Below are 15682 nucleotides of genomic sequence, written 5' to 3' on the forward strand. Positions count from 1 at the left end.
AAAAAAAAATACCCACCTTGCAAATAAAATAGAAGAAATTAAGGACATGCAAATTATCACCAGTCTGCCAAAAAAAAAAATATATATATATATATATATTTTTTTTTTAAATAGATATTTTTAAACTTGAAGGGATAATAAACTCATTTTTTCTTGGACAAATATGATAAAATTGCACTTATTCTATTTGCAAAAGAATAATTAATAGGTGAATTTTGATAGTATATTGAAAAGATGTTTAGACCTGAAAATTTCATGTTTTGATTATAGGTGAAGGGAGAATTCTCCAATTTATAAAACAAAACAAAACTATATATATATATATATATATATACACACACTTACAATTGATTATAACATCTTATTTGTGTGAAATGGGTTTTTCTTCTGTAGCTGTTATACAGACAGAATACTAATCTCCATCAGTGATGGAAAAGAATTATGAGCAGCAATAGCATTGATGACATTTTATATTTTTAAAAGCTTACCCAGTGCATCAGTAGTATTACTATGTTTACTGTTTTATAAGTTATTGATAGAAAAATTATAAAAATATTTTATTAGTAAATCTCTGAATGTTACATATTTCAATTAAGGTATCTGTGCTGTGAAGAAATAAATTCTTGGTTTTATTTTAATAAGTCACAAGTTAAGAAAATGATCTGCATACTTTTACAAAAAATGAAGGAAAGGCCTTTCTTTGGTGAAAAAATGGTGCATTGCTACATGAAGTTTGGAAATCATTGCTATAAAGCCTGTCTTGTAATTGTAATGTTATAATTCTTGAGTGTCCCCTAACACTACTACTGTCTCTGCTACTATAATGTATTTACCTCCCATTGTATGCTTTAATTCTATCGTCTTTATATATTTTGTCTTCTTAAAATTTAAATTGGTTAATGAGTTCTCCATGCATCTGAGGCAGTTTTAAAAATTACCTCTTTCTCTTTTTCTTTATCAGAATTATTTTTTTCTTCACTTTTTTTTTTGTTGAGAGCTTTACACGCGTGCACGTGCACACACACACAGATAACTTTTGTAGAATATTTTTAGTTTTCCCAGTGGATTTTGTCAAATAAGCAGTTTTTTCCCTGGGTAATTTATGTTTTCTTCTTTATCAAACATTGGATTGCTGAGTTCTTTTGTTTCAGATTCTCCCTTGTCTAGTCTTTTACATTGATCTCTCTTTCTATTTTTTAACCAATACCAGATGGTTTTGATGACTGCTTCTTTATAATATAGTTTGATGTTTAGAAATGTTATTCCCACTTCAGCCCTACTTCATTTCATCATTTCCCTTGATATTGTAGATCCTTTGTTTTTTCAAATTAATTTTGTTATTATTTTATCAAGTTCTAGAAAGTATCCCCTTGTTAATTTGATGGCTTTAAAAGTGTAAATTTTGATAATATTGTAATTTTTATTTTATTGGCATGGCCTAGCCATGAGCCCTGAATATTCGTCCAGCTATTTAAATTGTTCTATATTTCCTTAAGGAGCATTTTGTAATTGAATCTCTCCAAGTCTTTTGTGCACTTTGGTAGGCCAGTCCCCAGATAGTTTTTGCATTTTGTGGTTATTCAGAATGGGATTTTCCTCTCTGTGATTAGTTCTTGAATTTTGTTATTATTATATAGAAATGATGTTGATTTTTGAGGATTTCTTTTATAGCCTACAACTCTACTGAAACGACTAAATGTCCCATTTAGTAACTTTTCAGATTCCCTAGGATCTCCCAAGTAAACAATTATAACACAAGCAAATAAAGATAGTCATCTCCTCTTTACACACACACACACACACACACACACACACACACACACACATGTATATATGCCTCTGATTTCTTTCTTTTGTTTTACGGCTGTTGCCAGCAATTCCACAGCTATATCAATTAATAATGAGGCATTTTTGCTTCACTCGCATTTTATTGAAAAATGTTCTAATATACCTCCATTGCATTAAATACTTGTTTTCTGTTTTAGAGAGATGCTTTTTATGATATTAAAAAAGGTACCTCTATATTTTGTAGGGTTTTTAGCATAAAAGAGCATTGTACTTTGTCAAAGGCTTTTTCTTCATGCTTAGGGATGATCATATGGTTTTTGATGATTTGATTTTTTAATAATGATTAATTTTACCTATAGCTTTGCCAATATTGAAACATTTTTCTATCTCTGACATAAGTCCCATTTGGTCATAATGAATGTTTTTTTGGGATAAATTGCTGTAGTCATTTTGACAAGATTTTGTTCCTAAGAACTTAAGTAATTGTAGCATTTTTTTTTTCTGATTTTACTCTATTAACTTTCTGACTTCACCTCCTCTGATTTCACACTGGGGAATTTATGGTTTACTATGCTACATCTCTGCACCAAGTGACTTATGGGTGATCAGAACTGATTCTAGCCAGATGCTGTACTCTTTGCTTCAGACTACCGTGTTTCCCCAATAATAAGACACTGTCTTATTAATTTTTTGGACAGAAAAACACCAGAGGGCTTACTTTCAGGGGAGGGCTTATTTTAATGAACATTGACAGCAATTTTAATAAACAGGTAAATGTGAACAAAAAAATGTACCTTTATTCAATAAGCAAATAACTGGGGAAGAACAGGATGACGTGCTCACTGCTGCAGCTCTGATTGGATGCAGCTCGGAGCACGGCGTGCGTTGGAGAGGGGGGGGGGGGAGGGGACGGTGCATACAGAAGGTACCGTAATGTAGCGTGTAGCACAGGGGATCACCTTCACTACAGTAGCAATCTCAATAGGGCTTATTTTTGGGGGAGGGCTTATTTTAGAGGAATCTTACACAGTAAGGGGAGGGCTTATTTTCGGGATAGGTCTTATTATCGGGGAAACACGGTAAGTAGAATGCTGCAGAGCAATCTACTCCCCGCTCCCTCCCCACAACAGTGTCATATCCTGGTGCTCTGTCCTGCTCCCTCAGTTCCTTAGTTCTCAGATCCCTCATTAGCAAGTTAGAGGCTACTGTGCTTGTGTGTGCAGACTTTTACTCTTTGCATGCAGCGGGTACACTGGTTGTCTATTGCTCCCCATGAAACATTTTTCATCCTAGATCTGAAGTCTCCAATAGCACTGGACAGAGGGAAAGGGAACCAGGGTGTGGAGGTGACTTTTGTTGTAAATCTGTATGATGTCCTTGGGCCTGCTTCTGCAGCCTTGCTTCTGGTATTATGGAAGGTGAGGAAGGTTTGCTAAGTAAGCTCAGGGTCAGTGACTGTTGCTTCATATTTTTTTAACCTTCTTTTGGATTCTGTGTGTTTTTGACTATGGAGACAGCTGAAGTTGCTTTATCTTTGGTACAGAATATCTGTTCTGCAAAGGTTCTACTTAATATTTTTTGAAACATCTGTTATCCAGTTTTTAAAAATTTACTGTATATTAGATTGCACCTGGTTATCCCTTCCAAACAGGATCTGATCATTTCTCCTTCAGCAGCAAGTTCTTCCTTGTTATTCTGAATCAAGTTGAGAGCAGATTTTTCTCTTATTACTTCTACGTTTTGTTAAAGAAAGTCAAGAGCATATCACTTGCTCTATTTGTTTGTTTTTAACAGTGAAGGAGTTGATACATAATTTATAGGCAAAATTCATACACAACCTGAATATTAAAGACTCTAGACAAAATGAGTAGAGAAGCAGGTCGCCTTTTACAGCTATGGAAGAAAGATGTACGCTTAATTAAAGAAAATATACAGTCACTTTCAAAAGACAAAATAGATCATTTGATTGCATGGAATTGAAATGCTTTTTTATAAACAAAATTAATGTATCCAGAATAAAAAGGAAAGAGGCCAAATGGGAGGAAAATCTTCATCTCAAATTTCTTGGATAAGCGTTCAGTATACAAAATGTGTAGCTAAATAATAGACCTACTTAAGACAAAAAGTCATTCCCTAAGAGATAAATAGTCAAAGGATATAAACATACATTTCTCCAAAAAGAAAGCTGCCAACTATTAACAATCATAGTAAAGATGCCCCAAATCACTAATAATAAAAGAAATACAAATCAAAACAACTTGAATTATGACTTCACCCCCAGAAAATTTGAAAAGATGACAAAAGACAGAAGTAGTCAATGTTGGAGAAGTTGTGGAAAGATAGGCACAATAATTCATTGTTGATAGAAATGATATTTCTGATCTCATTGTTGATAGTGACTCCAGAATGTTCAAAGGTGGCTTTGCAGGAGACAATGCCCCTCAGGCCGTCATCCTTTCCATTGTTGGGTACCCGAGACACCAGGATGTGATGGTGGATATGGGCCAGAAAGAATTGGGGGATGAGACCTAGAGTGAGAGAGGCATTCTGACCACAAATTACCCCCATCGAGCATGGCATTGTCACAACTCGGATGGCATGGAGAAGACCTAGTTTTATACTTTCTATAGTGAGTTTCATATGGCCCCTGAAGAGCACCCTGTGCTACTCACAGAAGTGCCCCCACCATGAACCTCAAAACCAACAAAGATGACACAGACTGTGTTTGAGACCTTCAACACCCCAGCCATGTCCACTGCCATCCAAGCTGTGCTGCCCTTGTATATCTCTAGGCTTACCATTGGTATTGTAATGGGTTTCAGTGCTGTTTGACCAACACTGTGTCTGTCTAGGAAGGTTATGCCTTTCTCCCATGCCATCTTCTATCTGCATCTGACTGGCTGTGAGTTGATGGACTACCTCATGAAGATCTTGACCAAGAGAGGGTGCAGTTTTACTAACACAGCTGAGAGGGAAATTTTGCATGACATCAAGAAGCTGCGTTATGTAGCCTTAGACTTTGAGTAAGAGATGGTCATTGCTGCATATAACTCTTCCCTGAAAAAGAGCTATGAACTTCCTGGTGGTCGAGTTATCACCATTGGCAGCAAGAATTTCTGGTGACAGAAGGTATCTTCCAACCAGATTTCTTAGGTATGGAATCCTGTGAAATCCATGAAACTACCTTCAACACAATCATGAAGTATAACATTTACATCCGTAAGGATTTCGATGCCAATACTGTATTTGCTGGTGGTACCACCACATACTCAGGCATTGCTGACAGGATGCAAAAGAAGGTTACAGCCCAAGTCCCCAGTAGAATGGAAATCAAGATCATTGCCCCACCTGAGCACAAATGCTGTCTGGATTAGAAGCTCTGTCCTTTCCTCTCTCTCTACCTTCCAGCAGATGTGGATCAGCAAGAACAAGTATGATGAATCTGGTGTAATAGTAATGTAATTTAAAGATCACCCTGTATTGGCTTGGTTTTGGGTTTGATTGTGTTAAAACCCAGAGCTTATAAAGCCCACTTGTGGGATGGACTTGTTGACATGAAACGAGAGGGCTGAACTGGGAGGAGCTGGTGACATGAATTTGGAGAGACACAAGAGAGAGGCAGAAGAACTTTTTGGAAGCAGCACCTTTGGAGGCAGAGAGAGGCTGAGAGGATTGCTGAGGGCCGCTTTGAATTGCCCAGGACTTTGAGAGCTGCCACCCAGAGCTGCCGAGGACTGAGGAGACATGGCTGTTATGCTGGTACTTTGTCTGTTTTGATGTTGTTTTGCCAGATTTGTCCACTGCTGAAAGACAGTCCTGTTGTTGCAGAAGCCTTGGAAACTTGCTGTTGGTTCAGAAGCCCTGAAGAAGGATTTTCTTGTCGTATGTTTACAGAAATCCTGGAAGAGGGTTTTGCTAATGTTTTCAGGGGTCCTAGGACTATTCTGCAGACAGAGAATGAATTAATGAAGAGACTGGCAATGTATCTTGTGGCCTTGCTAAGCTTTGTTTCCCCAGGAACAAAGATTGCTGAAAACTTGCCTCTTGTCAAGATGAAAAAAAGACCTCCATTTGGGTATTAAATGCTGTGCTTAAGCTTGTTGTAACTCTGGGGTAGATTCAATTGTGATCCAAGGGTTGGGAACTTTTGACCTTTTTGTGCTCTGTGATTGAACAAATGAATGTCCTTTATTTATAATTGGAAACTAAGCTCCATTTGAGAAGAGGGGCTTTGTGATGGACTAAATGAAGGTACAGCCTAGGGGTGGAGTAGTATTTAGAACAGGGACTTTGTAATTGATTGAATGAATGTAAGGTCCTGGGGTGGGGTAGTACTTGGAGATTATTAATCACACTTAGTAAATGCTGTATTTGGAATGATGTCATATTTTGATTCCCTATCTTCTTAATTTGTCACTGAATAAAATGGAGAGCACCTATGCTGGTATTCTGAACCTTGGGAATTTGCCTTTGCTTGGCATGACATTACAGGGACTTTGTGATTGATTAAATGAATGTAATGTCCAGGGGTGGAGTAGTACTTGATTAAATCACACTTGGGGGTAGTACTTGGAGATTATTTAATCACACTTAGTAAATGCTGTATTTTGAATGATGTCATATTTTGATCTTCTCTGTTCTTAATTTTTCACTGAATAAAATGGAGACCACCTATGCGGGTATTTTGAACCTTGGGAAGTTGCATTTGCTTGGCATTACATCTGGCACCTCCATTATCTACTACAAATATTTCTAAATGGACTGGTTTTTTTTTTTTTTTTGGTCAAAAGGTATGACATGATAATTCTCTCCCACCCCTGATGACATAGTCATGGCTTTATTTGTTGTTTTGTTTTATTTTCTGATGCTTGACTAAGGTTTTTTAAAAATGAAACAGTAAAAGTGATGAGCAGTGTATGTTAGAGGCAAACATCCCCAAAGTTCTACAGTGTATCTTCAGGATTCTGATTGTACATTTGGCTTTTGTTTTTTTTAATAGCCATTCCAAATATTGTATAATGCATTGTTTTACAGAGAATTATTTGCCTCTCTGAAGGTCATCCTGCTCTATACAAAGTAGCTATTTAATATCAATCTAGACCAGTGAGAGAGGGGGAGGAAGTTCTGCTATTGCTTTACATGTAAATTATGTAATCTTTTTAAAAATTGTGTCTTCTGCCTTAATACTTGTTCCTTTTTTTAAAAAAAAAAAACAATCGGGGTTAAGTAACTTGCTCAAGGTCACACGGCCAGGTGTTTCTGGGTGGGTGCTAAGTGTCTGAGCCCGGGATTCGATCCCCACACTGGAGCCGGTGCTCTTACTCGCTGTGCTACCTGGCCGCCGCAATAATTGTTCTTTTTTTAAAAAAAATTGTCAGAGCCATAATAAATGACCCCCTAAATTCCCTCTCTGCCTCCAACATAGATATGAATGAAGACTTTATAGTCTCCCTGGGAATTTTTTGAGCTTGGTGCCAGTCCTTGAGGGAAAGGAGGAACTTTACCTTTTCACTGACTTAGAACCACTTCAAACTGAAGTACACAAGTTAAAGAAAAAAAAATTATCTAATTGATAGCTTTTACATTGCCTGAATTCCCCCCCCCCAAATCCTTCATTGTCTTTCTTCCCAGAGATAAAACAGACCTGCCTATAATAGACTTGTTTTAAGAAATAAAGAAAAAGAGGAAAACTAAAGTTGCCAAAATGTCCATATCCTTTGTTTGATAACCTGTTTGCAGCTCTCATTTTTTGGGTTCACCTGATGCATAGCAAATTGTATGCCAGCTTTTCATTTTTCTTGTTTGTCTTTGCTTTTTAGATGTATTTCTTGTAAGAAAAAGAGTCTCACATTCTTAGCCGACCTGTCATTTTTAAATTTTGTTTTGTATTATTGGCTTTTTAAAAACCCATTTGAATGTAAAGTTTTGAGATATTTTCCTTCATTTGTGTCTATTTTTAAAATTAGAATTTCCCCCTTCTTTAAGATAGTACTTTCTCTCTACAATTATTTTTGCTTAATCTAATTAGAGGTAACCCTATTCCCACAAGCTCTCTTCCTCTCACCTTCAACCTCACTCCTTTCTCGTTTATTAACCATTTCCTAGTTGCAGAATTTTACTTATTGATTTCTTTTAATTCTTCCTTTTATTAAACCATATTCTTCTTCTTCTCCTTTCCCCTTGTTTTTTTCCCTCTCAGTTAAGTGATTGACTCAGAATCTTCCATCCTGTCTTCTCCTCCAACTTCTTTTCTTAGTGTATTTTTCTGCGCCTTTTTCCAAAAGAAAAATAAATTTACATTGTTCTTGTAATTATTTTTCTTTTCTATCGATCTATTCTGAATTTTATTCTTTGATATATTTCCTTATGCACAATTATTCCTTTTTTCCATTTCATCATGTTCCTCATTAAATTGAAGTTTCTTTTTTTTTGAAGGGGGGAAGGCAAGGCAGTTGGGGTTAAATGACTTGCCCAAGGTCACATAGCTAGTAAATTGAAGTTTCTAAAAGTACCGAGTTTGTGTTCCGTCTTCTACATTATTGCTTTATAAAATTTGCCAATTCATTCCTTTTTTTCCGTTTTGTCTCACTCTTAGCAACATCATTTCTTGAGAGAAATTATGAAAACAGAGGTATTGCTCAGTGATAGAAATTTCCATATGTCTCAGTTATGTGGTCCAGTTCCATCCTTCCATCCCATGAGCATTTTCTTTCCCTTTTGCCATGCAATCTCCTTTCTCTTCCATGACCTCTCACCTTTTTTGATGCTGGTTGCTGCCAAGAGCTTATTCCATTTCTCCTGAGGTAGAATGTTGTCCACTGAGGCATTATACTCTCTCAGAAAAGAGGCCTCCCCATCCACTAAACCCCTGCTAATTTCACTGCACTCAGATGGCTCTGGAGGAGAAAGTGATTCTGGTGTCCTTGCACAGCCCTCCCTCCCTCAAATTAAAGTCAACTGCAAGTCATGTTATCATTTCCCTGATGCCATGGTCCTCTTCAAAAACTAAGGACAAACACAACAGCTAATTAGACTCATTGTAAAGTCTCTAAGGTATTCTTAAGTGAGACTCCTCCCACCATTAAGATATCTCCCTTTCTTTCATTCCTTTCAATCCCTCCCTTTGTCTCCTCACCCATTCTTCTGTAGCCCTTCCTCAAGAAGAGAGATAGTAGAAGTTGTTTTCCCTTTGTGGTTAATCATTGACTTGATTAGTGTACATAGAACATTCCCATCTCCCTCTTCCATTTGCCCTTTCCCTTTTGATGCACAATCACATTCTGCAATGTGGTCCCACAAAATGTAGTCATTCACCTTAGAGAAGGTTAGTGGATTTAGTCCGTAATGTTTCAGGCTTGCTTCTCCAGCAAAAATTAGCTTTCTTTAACTTCTGCTTTTATCTTTAGCTCATGGTATACTTTTAAAAAGAAAACACTTACCCTCTGTTGTTATTTCTTAAAAACTCCTTTGGTACTTTTCTCTTTTGTTTTTTTTTTTTTTTTTCAAGTCACTACATAGGAAGTAGTCAATTTTATTATTTTTGTTCTTCTTGGTAATTGTATTTATTTACCTTTGTTACAGTTCTATTACATGGTGAATTCACAAACTGGAATAATCTGCATATATATAATCTGCATATATGTACACACATATATGCATATATGTGTATGTGTGTATGTATATTTGTGTATAATTTTAGAAATGTTTGAAATGTTCTTCCATTAGACTAGCCTCTTCTTGTATCCCCAGGACTTAACAGAGTGCCTGGCACATAACAGGTGCTTAATAAATCTTTAGTGACCAATTTTATTAGATATCTGTTTTTTTCCATTAATAGCTCAGGTTTATAGTGTATATAATTTTTGGTTGAGTATTAAGTTCCTTTGATTTTTAGAATATGTTATTTCACACCTTTCTGCAATTCCTGGTGGGTGCAGAATAGTCTTAACAAATAGTTATTTGTATTTCCTTTTCTTTTTTTTTTTTAAAAAACAAAACTTTATTTATTTATACATTAATGTTGAGGACTGGGTTAGAGCTTAAGAAAAAAAAAAGGAAAACAGTATGATACAGTCCTTTACAGAAGAAGACAGATTATAAGGAATGGGAAAAGATAGACATACACACATACACATACACACAAGATGAAAGAAGGTAGTCTGGGCAGCCAGGGTTAGGGCTCTTGGCTAGTCACCTGCTTCATGTAGGTTTCCAGCAGGTACTTTTTAAAGGCTGTGGGATTTGTCCAAAGTTCAGCAGCATGTGTGTTCAAGGGGCTGTCAATGTTGGGTTCTCCCAGCAGACTCTGGATAGATAGCAAGATGGTCCTGACATCATACAGAGCTGACCACTTGTCCCTGAGGATGTCCAAACAGATATTCCCTTGGGTGTTCACATTAGGATGGTAACAAGGTGTGACAAATTTCACAGTGGGAGCATTATAGGGGTAGCCGCTGGGGAATTCCAGGGAGAGCTTGTACCTTAGGTCTTCATATACAGTGCCAGCTGCCCCGTGGATGGTCCCAACCCACTTGAAGAGATTGTCTGACTCTGGGAAGGCAGAAATTCCTTTGTCTCCAGACATCATCAGGGTCATCAATTCCTGCTGTAACCTCTTGCCCACGGACCCGCGAGCCGCGGCTGCCCCAGGCTCAGCCCCCTTACGGGAGGCGGCGGCGGCGCTAGCAGCGGCCGGGTCGCGATTCTGCGAGGCCATAGGGGACCGGAGAGTCCTTTTCTTTATATTTGTAGGATTTTTTTCCTCTTCACTTTCAGAATTTCTTATTATATCATCTTTATTTTTTTTCAGGAAGTGAGCTATAAATTATTTAAATTGATGCTTTGTTTTATGTATTCAGAAGTTTGGGGCAGTTTTCTTATATTATGTCTTACATCATAGTGTTCAGGTTTTATGACTTGTCAGGTTATTCTGGGAGGCCTATGTTCCTTAAATTGTCTCTATCCACACTGTCTTCAAGATTAATGTGTTTTGTTTGTATAGCAATCCTGTGTTCCTTTAATGTTATGTCTTTTTGCTTTTCTTCTTCCACATTGTCCTTGACTTTGGTATTTTTGTATTACCAATTTCTTGTTCTCTTTCGCTAGTTTGGGGACATTAGATATTATATATTAAAATATTTCCATCCTGCTAAATATGTCTCCATGCAGTATATAAATCCAGCTTTTTTTTTGTTTTCATCTAAATTCTCTCAAGATTCTGATTTTTCTCTTGAGCTATTATATAACATTCTACTGAAGCTCCATGCTTTCTTGGGAATCTACAGGGTTCTATCTTTTATTAGGTGTTGGTTAAATTTCTTTTCTCCTCAACTATTTGTTTAGATACATTTGCAATCTCTCAGATATCTTGTTTCTCATCTTATTTTAGTGTCTTCCCTTTGGAATTGTCTGCTTGCGCGTTTGGGGTGTTTGGGGTGTTCAGGGATGATTAGTGCCTCTGGTGGGACAGCTTGCCGAGCCCTTTTCAGGATTGCATTTGGTGAATGTGAAAGTATACCTATCACCCAGTTCTCACTTGTAGATCCAAGAAGCTATAGATTGCAGAACAGCCACGCCCCAGAAAGACCGCATAGGCAGACAGGCTAACTATAAGTAGATTCTAAGTTGTTAAATATTTCTTAATCTGCATAGTTTGAGAGAATTTCCTTACCATGAATTTCCTACATTTCTGAAATAACTTGTCTAATTGCTCCCCCCAAATATTCCTGGTGATGATATATGACTTTTTATCATAAAACACTACGATTTCAAGGAATCTAAATTGGAGGTGAGTCAAAGCACAATGGAAAGAGTCATGGTGTCAGGTACTCTGCTAAACACTAGAGATACAAAAAAAATGAAACAACAAAAAGTCCTGGCCTTGAAAGAGTTCACAATATAATGGGTGAAACAACATGTCTTCAACTGTGTACAAATAATATCCATGCAGGATAAATTGGATGTTGTTTCAGAAGGAAGGTACTAAAATCAAGGCCTGGAAAAGGCTTAGTGCATAAAGTGAGATTAGCTGAGACTTGAGGAAGCCAGGAATCCAGGAGGTGGAGATGATGAGAGAGTTCCAGGCATGGGGGTGGTTAGCGGAGCCATTCAAAATGCTCAGAGCCCAGAGACGGAGCATTATATTCTAAGAATAACAAGGAACACAGTGTTACTGGATCAGAAAGTATATGGAGAAGACTAACATGAAAAGAACATTGGAAAGGTAGGAAGAGAAGGTTATGAAAGACTTTAAAAGCCAAGAAGATGATTTTATATTTGATCTTGCAAGGTGATGAGGAATCACTGGAGTTTATTGAAGGAGGAATGACATGGTCTGACCTGTGCTTCAGGAAAATCAATTTGACAGCTAGTGCAGGATGGATTGGAGTGGGGAAGGGATTGCTGGAGAGACACTAACCAGCAGATTTTGGCACTAGTTTATTGTAAGGTGTGCCAGAGTGGTGACAGTGTCAAAATAGAGGAGATAAATAGAAGAGATATTATAAAAGTAGAAAGGATAGCACTTGGCAACTCCTTGGGAGGAGTGGAGATGAGAGGGAATGCAGAATCAAGCATGACACATTGGTTAAGAGCCTAAGTTAGGGTTGGAGCCAGAGGACTGTATTGTCCCTGGCATTAATAAGGAAGTTAGGAAGAAGGACAGAGTCTCGGGGGTCATTCATGGACACCAGGATGAGTTTGAATCTTACCTCAAATACCAGCCATATGACCAGGAATACTTAACGTCTCTCAACCTCAGTTTCCTCATCTGTAAGATGGATCTTTGTCTTAATTGAATAACACCTACCTTACAGGGCTGTTGTGAGGATTTAATGGACTAATGTGTGTTTCACAAACCTTACATAAATATGAACTATTATTTTTAAAGGGAACAAATATTTAAACCGAGGTAGATGGGATGGTGAGTACATGCTTTTAACAATTCGTGTAAAGTGATGACATAGAAACCTTTCATAGTTTTCTAGGTTGGCATCAGGTTCTCACTAAAATAGAGATCAAGAGGACTTGGTACAAAAGTCTCTGAAACAAAACAAGTTCACTTTTCATTAAAATTCTTTTGACCTCTCTGCCCTCCTACCCAATACCAAATTGATGGAGCAGTTGGCACGATTTTAGGCTTTGGTTTCAATGCCTGAATCTCCAGATTTTTAAAAATTGTTTTACATTTCTGATTATCTTAAACTCCTGGAACTCATAGGTGGGTGACTTACAGGAGGAAAGATATAGCTGGGAATCTAAAAAGAGACTGATTCTCAAATTGTCTCTCAGCAGTGATCATGGCCTCATGGGATATTGGAAGACGGAGGTCAGCCAAAGTCTTTATCTGTCATGGAAGCAGCATTCCTCAAGGGGTTTTCCAGATGGAAAGGCTTTCTGAGGTTCTCACTTCCTGGGGTACTCTGTAAATCTAAGAAAGGCTTCTGTTTTCACCAGGAGAATAAACTGTTCAGGTACAATATGCTGTCACAGTGTCTTACACATTGTAGGAGCTCAGTAAACATTTGTTGATAAATGAAGGAATACTTCACTAAAGTATTACTCATAAGCATGAGCGTGTGTGGCAGCATACCCAAACATAAGCAGTCTATGCTCTATGCATGCCTATCATGTTAGTATGGAGGCGATGCTGAGTTCACCAAGGCTGTACCAGTGGAGTCCAAACTCTAATAGGCTTTACCAGTCTGGAAAGAATTTAGGAATGGGAGGAGAAGGACTAGATGGATCCATAGGAGAGGAAGAAGAACAGTCTATAGGAGAGACCACTGGATCAGAAATCTGAGTTTCTATTTTCCATTATTCTACTGACATTTCAATGATTTGTGATTCTTCTCAGCACCTGAGTTTTTTCACATCTAACTTATTACTTGGTCAAAGCACTGATCTTGTGCAAGTCATTTAATTTTCCAGGCCTCAGTTTCCTTTTCTGCAAAGTACAGGGGTGACCTCTAAGATTCTAACCAGTTCTGTGACTATGATTTGATGTAACCTTTCTTGACTTGGTTTTCTTCTATGTGCAGTGAGTAGGTTGGATTAGAGGATTAATTGGTTGTCTACAAGTTTGGTTTATTCTGTGGCATCATAGAGGCATAGAATTTGGTGATAGAATAGGTCATAGAGATCGTCTGGTCTAAACCCCTCATTCTAAAATGTAGGAAACTGAATTAGAAAAAGAGTAAATTATTTGCCAGTGTCATATAGAGAGCAAAAGTCAGGACTTAAATTCAGGTCTTTTGATTGAATGTTCAGTGTTCTTTCCCTTATGCCAAATTGTTTCTCTTTGAGTCCCATGGAAAGTAGAACCCATGGCACTCAGCAGCAGACCTGCCAAGTCGCTGAGTTCTATTGGTTTGGTGCCATGGAAATTCCCTTGATTTCTTTCATGAACATGACCCAACCTTGAAGTGTTGTGATGGTAAAAGACATCAAGGATAGGACTGATCCCTTGTGGGCAGAGGAGAAATAGACTAAATATGATCGTTTTACTGGCACCACAATGGGCTCTTCCCAAAGTATCTTCTACCTGTAGCTTCTGAAATGCTTCCATTAGAACTACACTACTTTGAGTGAAGGAACCATTCCTTGTTAAAATACAAATACCCCTGGAAGGAATAGCATTAACACTTTTTCTTTCTTTTTTTTTTTACCAGCAAATACACCTTAGTGTAGGTTAATTTATGTGATCTTTTTCATTTAGTTCATTTGAAATCACTTCAACATTTATTAAGCACCTGTAATATGTAAGTCATTATGTGGGCATAAATGTCTGAATGCAGTTATTGATAAGTGGGAATAAAGAGAGAACAAGAGGGCAATGGTTTCCTTGGTAGGAGAAGGATCTAGAGAGAGAATAAGAACAATGAAAAAAGAGTGACTGGTCCTGATTTTGAAAATTTGTAGACAAACAACTACGTGAAGAATTCTGGGCTGAATAGAATTAGATAATTTTCTGTCCGTTGATTATAATCATGGATTTTGAATGGCATTTTGTAAATATATACTTAGTGACTTCAACTTTTCAAGATTTGGCAGCAGGAAAGGATTGTAGAAGAAAGGGAGTCTTGAGACAAATGCACCTGTCACATTTTGGTGGACTGAAGAGAGTGCCTGGAGGTGGACATGGACAGAAGGTCTTCTTTGGACATCTCTATCAGATTGGTGTTGCAGGAGCACAGATGGTGAGCTTTGTCATGCACATTTTCCCAGTTCAACAACACTATCATGCAAATTTGAACCACTGAGGAGTTAATGTGCTATGGAGTAGCTGTGAGACCTCCAGGATAGAAATGAGGCTAAATCAAAGTGGAATGAATGAGAGGTCTACAAAAGGAACAAAATCCTGATTTTCTAGAAAGGAAAGAAAAATGAGGAGATCCTATGATGGTTATTAGGTCACTAATGGCAGAACACAAAAGATGCCATAGAATTGCCTTTTCTGAAGTGCTAGCCTAGTTTAAAACAGGTTCTAATGGGTGGCATAGTAGATAGAGACCTGGGCCTGGAGTGAGGAAGACCTGAGTTCAAATTAAACCTCACATGCTTACTAGCTGTGTGACTTTGGGCAAATCACTTAACCCTGTTTGCCTCAGTTTCCTCATCTGTAAAATGAGCCCGAGAAGGAAATCACAAACCATTCTAGCATCTTTGCCAAGAAAATGGGGTCATGAAGAGTTGGACATGACTGAAAAATACCTGAGCAACAACAACAGAACCAGGTTCTGGGATCATAGGAATAGGCTTAGAAGTCATCTCAATCAACTCTTTTTACATGTAAGGAAATGCCCGCGGCTCAGTCAGTCAGGTGATATTTTACATACCTATGTTCCAGGCACTCTGCTAAGCACTGGGGATACAAACACAAATAAAACCAGCCCCT

General features: G+C 37.7%; 2 pseudogenes; one reads left to right on the forward strand and one right to left on the reverse strand.

The window, feature by feature from the left end:
• Positions 1-4647: 4647 nt before the first annotated feature.
• Positions 4648-5162, forward strand: LOC138170217 (actin, cytoplasmic type 5-like; annotated as a pseudogene).
• Positions 5163-9806: 4644 nt separating this feature from the next.
• Positions 9807-10511, reverse strand: LOC138170061 (ubiquitin-conjugating enzyme E2 C pseudogene; annotated as a pseudogene).
• Between the last annotated feature and the right edge of the window lie 5171 nt (positions 10512-15682).

Source organism: Petaurus breviceps, unplaced genomic scaffold, assembly GCF_028583685.1.
Source record: "Petaurus breviceps papuanus isolate PSGF00001 unplaced genomic scaffold, PetGlider_PUasm1.0 38, whole genome shotgun sequence".
NCBI classification, from domain to species: domain Eukaryota; kingdom Metazoa; phylum Chordata; class Mammalia; order Diprotodontia; family Petauridae; genus Petaurus; species Petaurus breviceps.